This window comes from Haemaphysalis longicornis, unplaced genomic scaffold, assembly GCF_048455015.1.
Source record: "Haemaphysalis longicornis isolate Haplotype H1 unplaced genomic scaffold, Haemaphysalis longicornis Haplotype H1 scaffold_3, whole genome shotgun sequence".
In the NCBI taxonomy this organism is placed as follows: domain Eukaryota; kingdom Metazoa; phylum Arthropoda; class Arachnida; order Ixodida; family Ixodidae; genus Haemaphysalis; species Haemaphysalis longicornis.
Genome location: NW_027526335.1, coordinates 157,003,731 through 157,016,888, shown reverse-complemented (window position 1 = coordinate 157,016,888; position 13,158 = coordinate 157,003,731).

Below are 13,158 nucleotides of genomic sequence, written 5' to 3'. Positions count from 1 at the left end.
TTACATAGGCCCTATCCCCGCCACCCCTCGTATGCTTCCCGTTAATGCCGGATATCCCCAACCCAGGCCTTGACCTCCCGTTTATGGAGGCGAAAATGACCGAGCTCTTCAGACTCTGAGCACAAACACAACGCCAGGTCACGACAAAATCAACAAGACACTTAGGAGACTGGACTCTGATGCCATAGAATGGGTACTGCAATACATCAACAAGCAATGGGAAAAGGGTCAAGTACCCGCTTTCTGGAAACATGCCTACATCAGCTTAATTCCTAAACCTGCAAAACGCATAAATTTCGCAAAACTACGTCCAGTTTCCCTGACAATATGCGTAGGTAAGTTTTAAGAACACATGGTGCCCAATAGTCTTGCCACTTACCTCCAAGACAATGATCATTGACCTCACAGCCTGTATGGCTTCCGCTCCAACCTTTCTGCTCAAGATATACTACGGCAAATCAAGGAAGACATCCTGGGCCATCTAAGCAGCGAACGCAAAAGCGCCATCTTGGCCCTTGACGTCAACGGGGACTTCAACAATGTCACGCACCATGCTATACTAGAAGGCCTACAGTAAACCCACTGCGGCGAGCGGACATACAACCTTGTTCAAAATTTCTTGACAGACCGCAGAGCGACATATAGCATAGGGAACCTTAGAACAAACTCCCGACACCACCGAAAGGAACACCGCAGGGCTGCGTCATATCACTACTACTTTTCAATTTCGCAATAAAAGACCTTCTACCCTACTGAAAAGTTCCGTATATACGGAATTATGGGAATACGGAGTTCATACGGTGCGTTACGGCCCCAAGCTTAATGAATCTAGATATTAGTTCTACAAGCACGGGAATCATATGAGTTCGCACAATGTGAACGTTTGGCAGAGTTTTCGTGTTTTTATCTTCAATAATAAGCACAATCACGCTCCGCATGATTTCCGTATACTCCGTATATACGGAATTCATACGGACAATGATTTCGCGGTTCTATTGATCATACAGACTTAAAACCGGTGTCAAATTTTTCAATAGGCGCGCACTGTTTCATTTTCATGTGCGTCTGAAAAATCTTTCTTTATTTGTGGCGGCTTTGTGTCATGCTAGGAATGTACTCCGCATTCCCATAATTCCGTATATACGGAACGTTTCAGGAGGGTAGCACAATTGAATATATCCCAGGCATCAGTCCCGATATCTACGCAAGTGATATTACGATATGGTCACGCACGGACTTTGCCGGCACGCAGAAAGATGCCTTGCAAGAAGCGATTCAAACCACCGGGCCGCACTTTCACTGACATGGCCTGTACTGTTCTTTCACAAAAATCGGAGTAACCGCTCCTTAAAAGACGAACCAGAGTTCGAAGCACCAAACAACGCATTCCGCTGCATGTTAGAGAGAACATTACGGTCGCCCCGGTGGCAAAAAATATGCATCCTCTCCAGAACAAAGCACGACGCAACGCCAGAGTTTAAGCTTTTAGAACTATATTGGGAAACGGCCTGACGTAAGGTACGCAGACTCATCACAATACACCAGTCGATCAGCGCCCGCCATCAGCATAGTGACTAATCAGGGACTGGAGCTAGTTCTGCTTTTATACCTACCAAGGACATCGACACCGCCGAAGACGCAGCCATTTCCCTTGCAGCTCTCACTAGCAAACAACGTGTCACGATCATATCAGGCTCCGAGCCAGCCTGTTGAATCTTCCAAATTGGATGTATTTCAACAACAGCAGCAAACATTCTATCGGCCCACACTGATTTACCCGAAATGTTTACCATATGGAAACCGGCTAATTCATCACTGGAAGGGAATGAGGCGGCTCATGCTACAGCCCGAGGTCATACACACCGGTCGCTTCCTTCTGGGATGTCAGCCAGTCTTTCCATAAGCCCAACACGGGAAATAACCCCAGAAGAGACAGTGACATCCCTGCCCACTACCGCTTGGGACAAAGAACCTTTCATCCTCCACATCTCAACATGTCTCGCAAAGGCACGGTCATCTTCAGATAGTTGCAAACTAACACACTTCCACATGGTACATTACTACAATGAATGTATCCGACATTGTACACCTTGACTTGCAAATTCTGGATAGAGCCATGCACTCTCTACCACATAGTATGGGAGTGCCGCCACACCATTCCTTGCCCCTAATCCCAATCCCTCATGGGAGCACTGGGATGGTCGGTTGACCAGCCACAACCCGGATCACCAACAACATCTAGTAGACCGGCTAGAAAGGCTGCAAAAGACCCAGGGCTTCGTGAAGTAAGGAGGTCCCCCGCCTGGCGGTCAACCCAACAACATTGATTCACTGCCCAATTAAACGTTTCTTCCTCGTCCTGCTGAGTTTTTTTTACTTTTTGCAATCTTTATAAGTCTTCTGCTTTCATTTTTTTCGGATGTGTTGGGGTGATGTGAGGACGCCGTGTATTCCCTCGCCCAATCTATATGCTCCTTAAGCCACTGTTTCATTCAAACATACCACTTGGTAGTATTATTTCCATTAACGTATCAAACCTCACATGCGCAAAGTATAATAAAAAGCGGTACAGTACTGACAAATTTAAATCATCGCATTTTTATCACTAACAAGAAAAGCCAAAAACCAAAACCAAAGCCAAAAAAATTACATTCTTGATTTCACGTTTACTTGAATAAGCACAACAGGACTGGTTAGCTTACGCCACATTAGAGACTCTTTAGGGCAAAATACTTCTATCTTCCACCCATAGTCCTGGAGGCAACACAAAGAAAATAAGTGAAAGAGTTTTGAGCATTTTGCCTTGAGTCCACACGTGGGATAGGGCATTACGGCACTCAGAAAAAGAAGGACGTTTTTCATCTATAAAGTTCTATACTTCTCCCCCAAAAGAAATTTTGCCGTAGCGATTTGAACTTAGTTTTTCCCTAGTAAACACAAAGGTAAAACACCATGTACACGTGTCAGACAGTCTAATAAACGTTTGCAGCCTGTTTATGTCCTACAGGTAAACAAAGGAAAAGTAAAAAGGGAAGCCACATAGTTATCATAAAGTATACGCACAGTAAACAAACAGGAAATAATTTTCTGAGGGCTAGCCGAAACATAACAATACACTTAGAATGTGCTAACAAAAATAGTACATTTTATTATGTACCAGGGTTGATATGAACAAAACAACTATATTTACAAATACAGAGGTTGGAAAATTTGTTTTAGAAAACGGTTCTAGCGGCCTAATTTCCACAATACTTGTACGAGTTACGTCACTGGAAAGTGTAAGAAACTGAAGGAAGCAACAACTAGGAATGAGCCTGAACCTTTTCTTTCCGTGGATGGTGCTTTGTTTGGATTTGGTTTGATTGCGCCTCTTTAAAATAAATTGAGACTGCTGGCTCGTTTCGCGTTACTTGGAGGCATAGAGTTTTATGCTAACATATACAGAGGGAAATGTGACACTGCAATCGCAGACCGTCATGGCCGCCGCCACTGCAGCTAGCGGGCTTCTTCGCCTACTTGGATTTGCTAGCCACAGGGCTTCTTTTTTGTCACGAAGTCAACGTGAACAAAGAATAACAACTTTTTATTCTTACTAGAAGCTTCTAAATATTCCCTAAAATAGAAATCTTTTTTAGAGCTTCAACTTTATAGTAACACAACAGTTATGATTAGTCTTTTACCGTAATTTTGTTGCGTTTTTGCAGCGAGAGGCAACTTTCCAGCCTGTTCACGTGCCATGCCAAGGACAAGTGGGACGTCCTTACCCGGTACATGACAAAACGCTCCCTGAAGGGTGGCTCGCCTATATAGTGCGCCAGGTTTCACTCTAGTATATATTAGTATGAAACTGTAAGCTTGGAAATAAAATTTTACAGTGGTGCAAGACGACAGATTAAAAAAACTAATACCCAAGCGTTTTAGAGAAAACGAGCAAAAAACGGCAATATTTCAAGCGCTGCATGGTATCTCGGCTGAACGAAAGCCCCGTCAAAACTCCAATACTGCAGTAGTAGAAAAGCTTGCTAATCTATTGAAACGTCAACACACCAGTTCGTGCAACATGTCTTCTGTGAAATATTTAAATCGTTTGTTGCTTTCGCTGACACTTCGTAAAACAGCGTCCATTATTGAAATTTTTTCGCGCAGCAACAAGCAATGGACCATGGCACAATTTGTACGACATTTTTATGTACCTAAATGCCTTCAGAACGTCGTTAAAAAAAACACTCAGGACTTTAATTAAGGGGTTCCAAAGTCCCTACGCCAAAAAGTAGTGCTCAATGCCCATCAAATTGCCTATAAAAATGCTAAAAAGATATTTTCTTTTCTAGTTGTCGCGTTTTTCGGGCACTCAAATTACGTCATCACGGCAATGTGGCTGATCCTGCCCTGCTTTTTTTCAGTTGCAGAAATAAACGCAGTAGATAGACTCTGCAAAATGCCACAAATGCAAAGTAGAAACGGAACTCGCACCTGCTGCGACGAGAAACTCCCGCAGTGAAGCTCCGGGCTTGCAATAAGTGTAGCTTTTACACTGCTTACAAATGCGAAGGAAACAGCGGAAGCGTTTATCCGCAGGGCTATGAGTCCTTTGACAGATTCATTTTTTTAGTTAATTGGTTCAGCGATTGGTTAATCGGTTCCGGAGTTCAACGATCGGCTTGAAGTATCCCCAGCTTTCCTGATCCATTGTCGCGCATTTCAGGAACTCAGCAACAAAACTTGAACCTCCCGAACATTAACCTGAGCGTGCGAAAATTCTGTAGAGAAACTTGTGCGTCCCGACGAAAACGGGGAGCTTGGTTAAAGGAAAATAGAAGTGCAATAAACAAGCAAACCCCAAGTGCCCTGGAAGTTTTCTTAGCTTGTGAGGCGGTGCAATTTCGTCCGAACTCATTTTTCTTTGTTTCCACCCTTAAGCCATTGACTGCCGTTGCGCGGCAGTGAGCCAGCTTAATCTGTAGCGCTAACGGTATTTGACAATGTAAGCATCCTTCAATACCTTTCTAGATGAAGGGAAGCCATTCATCCGTCATTATTTGCATTAAGACGTATCAATACTCCTCCACTGCACACACGAATGCTTTCGTTGGTTCAATAGTAGCTTAGAAATAAAAGCGCACAAGTGGATTTAGAATAGTTGGCAAACCGTACAAATTTACGATATATAGGCTTTGCAAATTTGGCGTATGGACATGAGAAGACACTATAGAACGATTTTGTTTGCCACAACATGAAGTTCGCCATAACAACAGAAGCTCCTACAATTTTTTATGTAGTGTCAACCAGCCTATGGTCGTATACCATAATTTCTTACACGCGTCACTTGAAGAAATGTATGTACAACGTTTTTATGCCTGCAAACAAGACCAGTGTGGCACCTTTCACGTTTCCAACATTTACTGTAGCTGTCGTGAATCGCATTTTCCTGCTGGAGTGATACAACTTCTATTCGAATTCCATGCGTTCCTACCGGGGACTTCACAAAACTGCTCGTTCTCTTATGTGTCTACAGGCGCAATGCGGCAACCCAATATCATGATGCTACGTTGTTTCTAAAAACATATGTTCACTATTCTGAACGGGAGCGATAACCTAAAACACCCATGCGTCGAGATTTTGTAGCACGTAAGCTTCCCCAGTTAGTAAAAATTATTCCGAAACCCGTTACTACAGAGCGCCGCATTTCCAGGTGCAGCCTCGGCTCATTAAACCCCACGCTCAAAAAAGACTCAATCAATCAGTCAATCAACCAATAATTCAACGAAATATTCTCCACGAACGAATTTTAGGCCTTCAAGTCCTCCCTTGCTTTGAGGTTACATCACGCGGTAGGGCAAGGCTCTGTCGGCGAAGTTGGGCCCCTTATTACAGCCCTACGCTCACCCCGCCATAAGTACACATGTGAGCAGAACCTAAAAAGATTAATTTACTCACCTTATTTGCCGTCACCGCTTCACGGCCTCTCGAAGGGCCCTACTGAGAACAACCCGTCCCGCAGCGGGGGCACCAGGTTGAAGGTGATATGATGATGGTGGTGGTGGTTGTGGTGGCGATGATGGTGATGATGGTGTATCTCACTATGTTTTCAACGCACTCACGTGGGAAGATACGTTAGGCCTATATGATTGATTGTGATGTTGTGTCAGGTTGCACGTTGAGTTTATTTTACCAAAACACTTCGGTTGTCTTAACCTCTGCTCTCAAGAATGCAAGTTAAGCGCGGGACACTTGCGATTTGTTGCGATTCAGTGCGCCGCTACACCCTTCACACGTGCTGCCTTTCTCGCAAAATGATACGACACAGGCCCCACCAGCGATGACTCGAGCCGCGCAAATTTAAAAACGCCAAACTTCGTGTTGAGACGTGCTCGGGTTAAGCGGACGCTCCTCACAAAGATCTCCTCTCCCCTGTCTCTGGCTCAACATGAGTCACTAATGCAAGCCCTCACGGGTTCTGAATAGAGCGTTGCATGTTTCTTTGGTTTTTTCCAGTGGTGGGCACAGAAGCAATGGTAAATCCCCACAGCTGTTACGACTTCTGTGTATAAAATCCACCCTCTCCATGAATTGATTCAATTTTTTGACAGCATCAGATCCCGCTGTCGCTCTGTTCGAGCATTTTGTGAGGTATCCCGTAAGGGTAATGTTTCTGTATCATCGGGGTTCACCTCTCGCCATGCAGGAAACCAGTTAAGTTTGCCTTCGGCTTCTTGTTATCATCAACAAGGCAGAAACATTTGCGGACCGCTCGACCGCCAGGCAAGCACACATGACGGAGACAACAGAGCCCAGTTCGGAGAGGCCTGCCCGAATGCAACAACTGGTGCAGCGGCACCAGAACCAACGCTACGTACGCCAAAGCGGCTTTGGACTTCGCAGAATTCACGGTGGTTAAAGGTCGTTCCGCGACTTTTCTTCACTGAGTTTTACCATGATTCTGAGTGCAGCTGGTAGGGCGTGTGTTTTCGAGACGTGGACAATCAGTGAAAACATTTTGTTGCAGTGCAAATGTGGTACTTTGGCCAGCCGTGAATTTGAAGGCTTCAAAAAAACGTAATTGTTTGAGCTTGCGAAAGAGTTGCGCATGGATGTTTCGGGTGCGATGAGAAAGCCAGAGCTGATACAGCCTATACTCGTTGTCGGGGTGACGATGATGAGCTGTCGCAATGCATTGAGCTAATCAATGAATGGGAGACCGCCAAACATCAATCTGCCGAGTCAGAACGCGACGAGGGGAGACGCAAGAAGGAAACGAAGCTCCATCAATAGAAACTTCAACACGAGGAAAAGATGTGAGGGTATGATCTTAAGCTCGAGCGACCCCAACGGGAGAAAAAGAAACCAGAGCACGAGATTCAACTGAGAGAGCGGGCACAAGTGAAGTTAAAAAGCCCAAGTTAGAATTGTTTTTCGAAAGAGGCCTCGTTTTCGAGAAAGCTCACGGATAATGCTGTAAGGAGCAGACAATCGAGAGCGCCAGTCGGAAGCGACCGTTGCGGCCCACTAGTGCGACAATGTGGTATACAGAGATAACCGAGACGCTTTAGCTTAGCCTGTCTAGAGAGGGCTGTACACGTCCACTGAGCGCGAAAATGTGTCGGCATCGCTTTCAGAGGTGACGGCAGAGTGTTAGATAGTTCAGTTTCAGGGGAGGCCTTACGAACTGCTACCCAGATTAACCCGAACATTTAGCGAGATAACGAAGTTCCACGGGAGTGCGTAAACGATGAGGCTGCAGAGAGGTAGCACGATTCCGCTGAAACGATGGGTGTTTCTTTGCGTGCAATTTGAGACTCAAGCCATGATCGGCGCAGTTCAGTGAAAGTGTTCACAGAAACTTTTGCGACTGGCGGCTATTTAAAACTTTTTGCTTGACGTCTAATGAATTGGTTGCGTGGGACAAAGTTTATCAGGACACTTAGTCGTGAAAGTGGTTTTATTTCCTTTTGATTTCTGGACATTGAAAGAAAGTGTCCGTTACCACCGCAACACCTTTCTTGAAGGGGGGGGGGGGGTGAGGGGTTGTGAGGAGGTACCCATAATCAAAAGAAAATTAAGGAAAGGGACGAGCGCAAGGGGTCGCCGTGAATCATCATCATTGGGCAATGCGAAGCAGCGGCTGGAACAAGACAAGATCAAGACGAGGAGGAAGAATAGGTGGGCTCGTATTTGGGGCTTCAGAAACTGGATATGGCCGCCGGGATGTTTGTTCTGCTCTTCCGCGCTTCATAGAAAATTCCAATAGATTCACAACCTAATTCGTATCTTATTCTGAAACCTCACCAGACCCCTCCAAACATATCCATTGCCGGTTTTTTTTTGTTATTGTTATTATTCTCCCCCTCCACCTCCTCCTCTTCCTCCTCCTCCTCCCCTCCTCCTCCTCCTCCTTCTTCTTCTTCTTCTTCTTTCTTTATTTCTTTCTTTCTTTATTTATTTATTTATTTAGTTTGTTTCAATATTGACTAATTTCAAATCTCGATTCCTCAATCACAAGAAGAAAAAAGCTTCCAAAATTTTCTAACTTTTCCTCGAATCATCCACCTAGGCAGCAATCACATTCGAATTAGCGACTGATGTTTGGCAGATCCCCTGATTGGGTATGCACCAATATAGTGAAGGAACAACAACAACAACAACAACAAGTATGATGGACTTCCTGGTGGGCTCGATGGTTCCGGAAGCGTGTCGTCAGGACGGCGTGGACCCAGGTGTTCAGCGACCGTGGGTATAGAACGTCGAGACACCACGTCTCAAGTGGTACCGCCGTGCCGTGGCCCTGTCACCAGTGTGTCAGCTCTTCTACTGACGTAGCCACACCGTCTTCTCTTCCTGGTTCTCTCACTTTCTGAGTAGCTGCAACTTTATCCGGGCTTCTACTTCCGAAGACGTCTGCGTTGCTCACGCCTGCAACCTCCGCAACGACATCTCCGTGCATCGACCACGTGAGACTATTTCTAGTTGCGAGAACTGTCTTGTGTCTAACCTTACCCTACTTCTCGTCCTGCATAAATGTTCGTCTTTCTTGTCCGTAGAACGAGTGTCGCGATTTCTTGCCCCTGGCATGTACTTCCGCATCGTGAGGTCTCCCTAACCTCAACATCATCGCAATATTTATGTCCACTCGCATTTTTTGTACATAACATCTAGAAGCTTGCTAATAAAAAAATAATTGCCTAGATATGTATGCTAAAAACACCATTTTCGTTCGCTGCTCTTGGTAAAATCACGCATATCAGTTTTAATACGACGTGACGTTGCGGTCTCGGACTTCGGGACCTACATCTGTATATCCTAACAATGTACTCAACATTCTGTTTAGAATGTATTCTTTAGTCTTTGATTTTGTAGTTCTGCCTAGCTGCCGTAGAACTTTCATTTTCGATGAACATCAACCGACAGAACTCAGAGCGATACAAAACGCTACAAATATAACTTACAAAAACATCATCTGGCCGCGAATCTTCCTTTGGGGTCAACGTAAAGAAGATGAATCCATAAGAAGCACACACTAAAGTTTGGTTGTATTGGCGTAAACTGTGGGAAATCGTTAATCCACAAAAGCTTGCTTTAATAACTGCTTCGTCTATTCAATGACTTTCACGTTCTGGCCTACGTTTCGGATGCCAGGTATTTGCGTCCCAGACGATCAATATTACCAATCCATAACATGGTCAAACATTGTGAAACTTAGTTATGCGCTGAAATTGACAATGTTTCCAAATGATCTTCCATCCGGGAGCCTTCTGTCTGCAAACTTTTGTACGCCTTAAAGTAAGGAGACTGCCAAATGTGCACCATGGGTAACTAGATCTATCAATCACCTTAAACGTAGATCCACAGCGCTTGCTAAAAAAAGTGCACGTCGCAACAGCACACCGACATTTGTATTGTATTTCTAATTCTAATATTTGCGTCAAAAATTTCTACTTTAACACTACGTTACATATATTTATAGGACCAATGACAATATGTTGAAGCCTTTATGAGACGAGGCGAGAAAACGTCGCAGAAATTTCCAATAATGGTTTTAGGATTCATCGCGAATCACTTTAATTTGTATTTTGAAAGTGTGTTTTCACACTGCCATTTGCAAAGAAGCCATCAAGTATCTTCCTATCTTGAGTTCAAAAGAATATCGCATCCTGGAGTCCAAAATATTTTACAGCGATTAAAAAATGGCTGGCGATTACGATACCTCCTAATGCGATATTTGGGCGCAGCAGCAATGCTTTGAGGCAGCCCTCACTCGCGGGTTCTATCGACGTCCGCGACAATGAGCCTGTGCGTCGGCGGCGCGAAATGCGTCTCAGGAAGGGGACGCCAACTGCGTCTTAAGCGAACGCACATCATAGTGAATCGCACACCCATCTCACGTTTTCAGCAAGCGTCGCGCCGTCGAGAAATCGTGCGGGCACAGCATACTGGCCCCCCCCCACCCCTACCCCACCGCACACTTTGGAGAGATCTGCCTCGCGCCGCCACGGCGAATGCCCTCCCCTCCCAATTCGCGAAGCTCTCGACTGCGTTAGTCAACAAGGAATCCTTGAAGAACTTGCTGAGGCATTTCCCAGCCACAACGCTCAAACCTGGATCCGAAACTTCCTTGAAGCTCGCCCCATTCAATTACACGGAACCTACCCTGGCTGGTCTCCCCGAGTCTTTTACCTTAACAGGGGTGTATCACAAGGCTCCATCTTGGCCCAACTCTTTTTAACTTAGCCATGACCAGAATAGGAAGACAGATCACCACTGAGTCTACAGCCCCCTTTACCATCTATGCCAATGATATTACTATATGGACCGAATCAGCCCAATACCCAATTCAAGACGCCATGATTACCGACCTCCAGTGCGCAGTGACGGGACTCGAAAAGGTCCTCCCTGACCTGGCCTGTCCCTCGCACCTCACAAAACAGAATTCCTCGGCATCTTCGGCCGTCAACCCCCCACCGATTACGTGCCACCTCAAGTCAGTGTCGCCTCCATTTCTGTGTCAGCCAGACTGGAACCAATTAAACACCTCGGAGTCTACATTGGCACGAGGAACAGCCCCACAATATGGCTTAATCACCTTAAGCAGAAATGGAACTTCGTGAAGCACACCCTCCGACGGCTCTCAAACAAACATGGGGGAGCCAAACAAAAGGCTATCACCAGCCTTGGCAGAGCAGTAGCGTTGGGCATTCTTTCGTACGGAGGGACCCATTATCACCTCAACTGCACCCAACGACGCACGCTACAAGTTCTTCACAATTCCACCCTACGCACCATCACTGGCCCCCCACGACATACAAAAATTGCAAACCTCCAACAAGCAGCGACCCTCCTACCAATCGATGGCATCGCTCAGGGACAAACGGATCAATACAATTTTAAACGGCAACTCACCCACCAAGGCGTGCTCCTCACCGCGTAGGATCAACGAAGCAATATTCCCCTACATACCTGGACTTCCGGCCGGATCGGCCGCCTCGGCCATGCTCTTTTCGCCGTGTTTCCTTGTGAATGATACTTGTTGTTGTGGTTGTTAGCACTCATTTGTACAATTTTCGTGTTCAAAAAGTATGCACGAACGCCAAACGAGGCACACCAGGGGGCCAAGCATGGCGGCCGCATCTCTCATCTGCTCCCGAAAAGTTTCCTATAATTCGGCGAAATAGTGCTTCTTACCCCCCCCCCCGGGGCTGCGGTATCGCAAGCCATGAACCCGGGCGACTCGCGCTCGAGCTCTCCCGAGCGCGTGGGCACCACGGAGAGCGGCGACGGACGCGCCGGCGCACCGGCGAGCGTGGAGCCTGACGACGAGCTACAGCGGGCCGGCGCGGAGCCCACGCTGGCCGAGATCGAGGGCTTCCCAGACGACTCCGAGGTGAGCCAGAGCTCCACAACTGAACCGCCCGTCACGGAGTTCCCCTCGGGGAATATTGGGACCTCACCGAGCCTCCCAACGACCGTGGAACGCGCGCCGGGGTACGAGGAGCGGCAGCACGCCGACGCCGCAGTGAGGGCGACGCTGCAAATGCTTCGCCGGCAGCTCGAGAACTTGCGGAACCTGGACGGGCGTCGGACGGCGCAGGGCGAGCGCGGCCAACTGGTCATCGCGCTTGCCGCATTCGTCACCGACGAACTGGACGCTGTCCACATCGAGCATGAGCGATGCTGGCGGCGAGACGGCGAGGCGACCAGAGGCGCCATGTTGGACGGAGCGGGGGAGGACGTCGCTGTAGCGGCGGCCCATGGAGGAAAAAAAAGCTTAGGAGAGGCCCCCAGCTATCCCCGCGCATTGGCAAAAGTGTGGAGGAAGTCACGTGTTTTCGGCGGCCATTGGAAGTCGCGTTAGCAACGGCGTCCTAGCAACAGCCCGCCCGCCGTTCGCCAGTCATGGAGGAAAGGCAGCGCCTGCCTTGTCGTCCGATTGCGAAGATTGCTGCTTCGCTTTGCTGCGCTGTGGTCTTGCGGAACTCGAAAAGGATGCTGCGAGTTGCGACAGCTGCGCCGATGTGAATATGTCATTTAATTTCTACTTGCAAGTGCACCTTGACCGCGTCAAGCTATTGCTCCGGTCGCGATCACGACGCGCCTATTGAAGTGCAGATATCGTGAACGCGCCGTCCCGTCGTACGCGCGGACAGCCGTCTGGTAGATTTTCGGGAAGTGATACACGGTGTGCAGTACGTAGGCGACTTGCAACCGAACGATTCGCAACTCAATTTTTTGGTTATCGCCGCTGCAATATATAGTTTGCTAGGCCGGCAATGCGCGGCAGTGCTTTTGCAACTGTTACAAGGTAGATTCCCAGTTGATATAATTCCATCGTCCTATTACCTTAGTAGGTGTCCGTCTGTTGACCGGAAGAGTGCTGGATCTGGAATCTGGATCTTTTTGTGGTCTCGCTCTGGATTTCGCTTTTCAACGCTTCATACTGCGAGGTTAGTGTATGAACGTTTTCAACTGATATCACCTTGAATTTATTGACACTGAGACAAGTTGAAACTTGGCGAAAAAAAGTTTATTGACACCACCCACCCTCTCATTTTTTTTTTACTCAATAAAACGTTTTGCCTCCTCCTCCTGCTCCTCCTTCTCCTCCTTCGCAAAAAATTCTATCGAAGGCACGCGAACAACGGTAAAAACATTCCACAATTTTTTAGC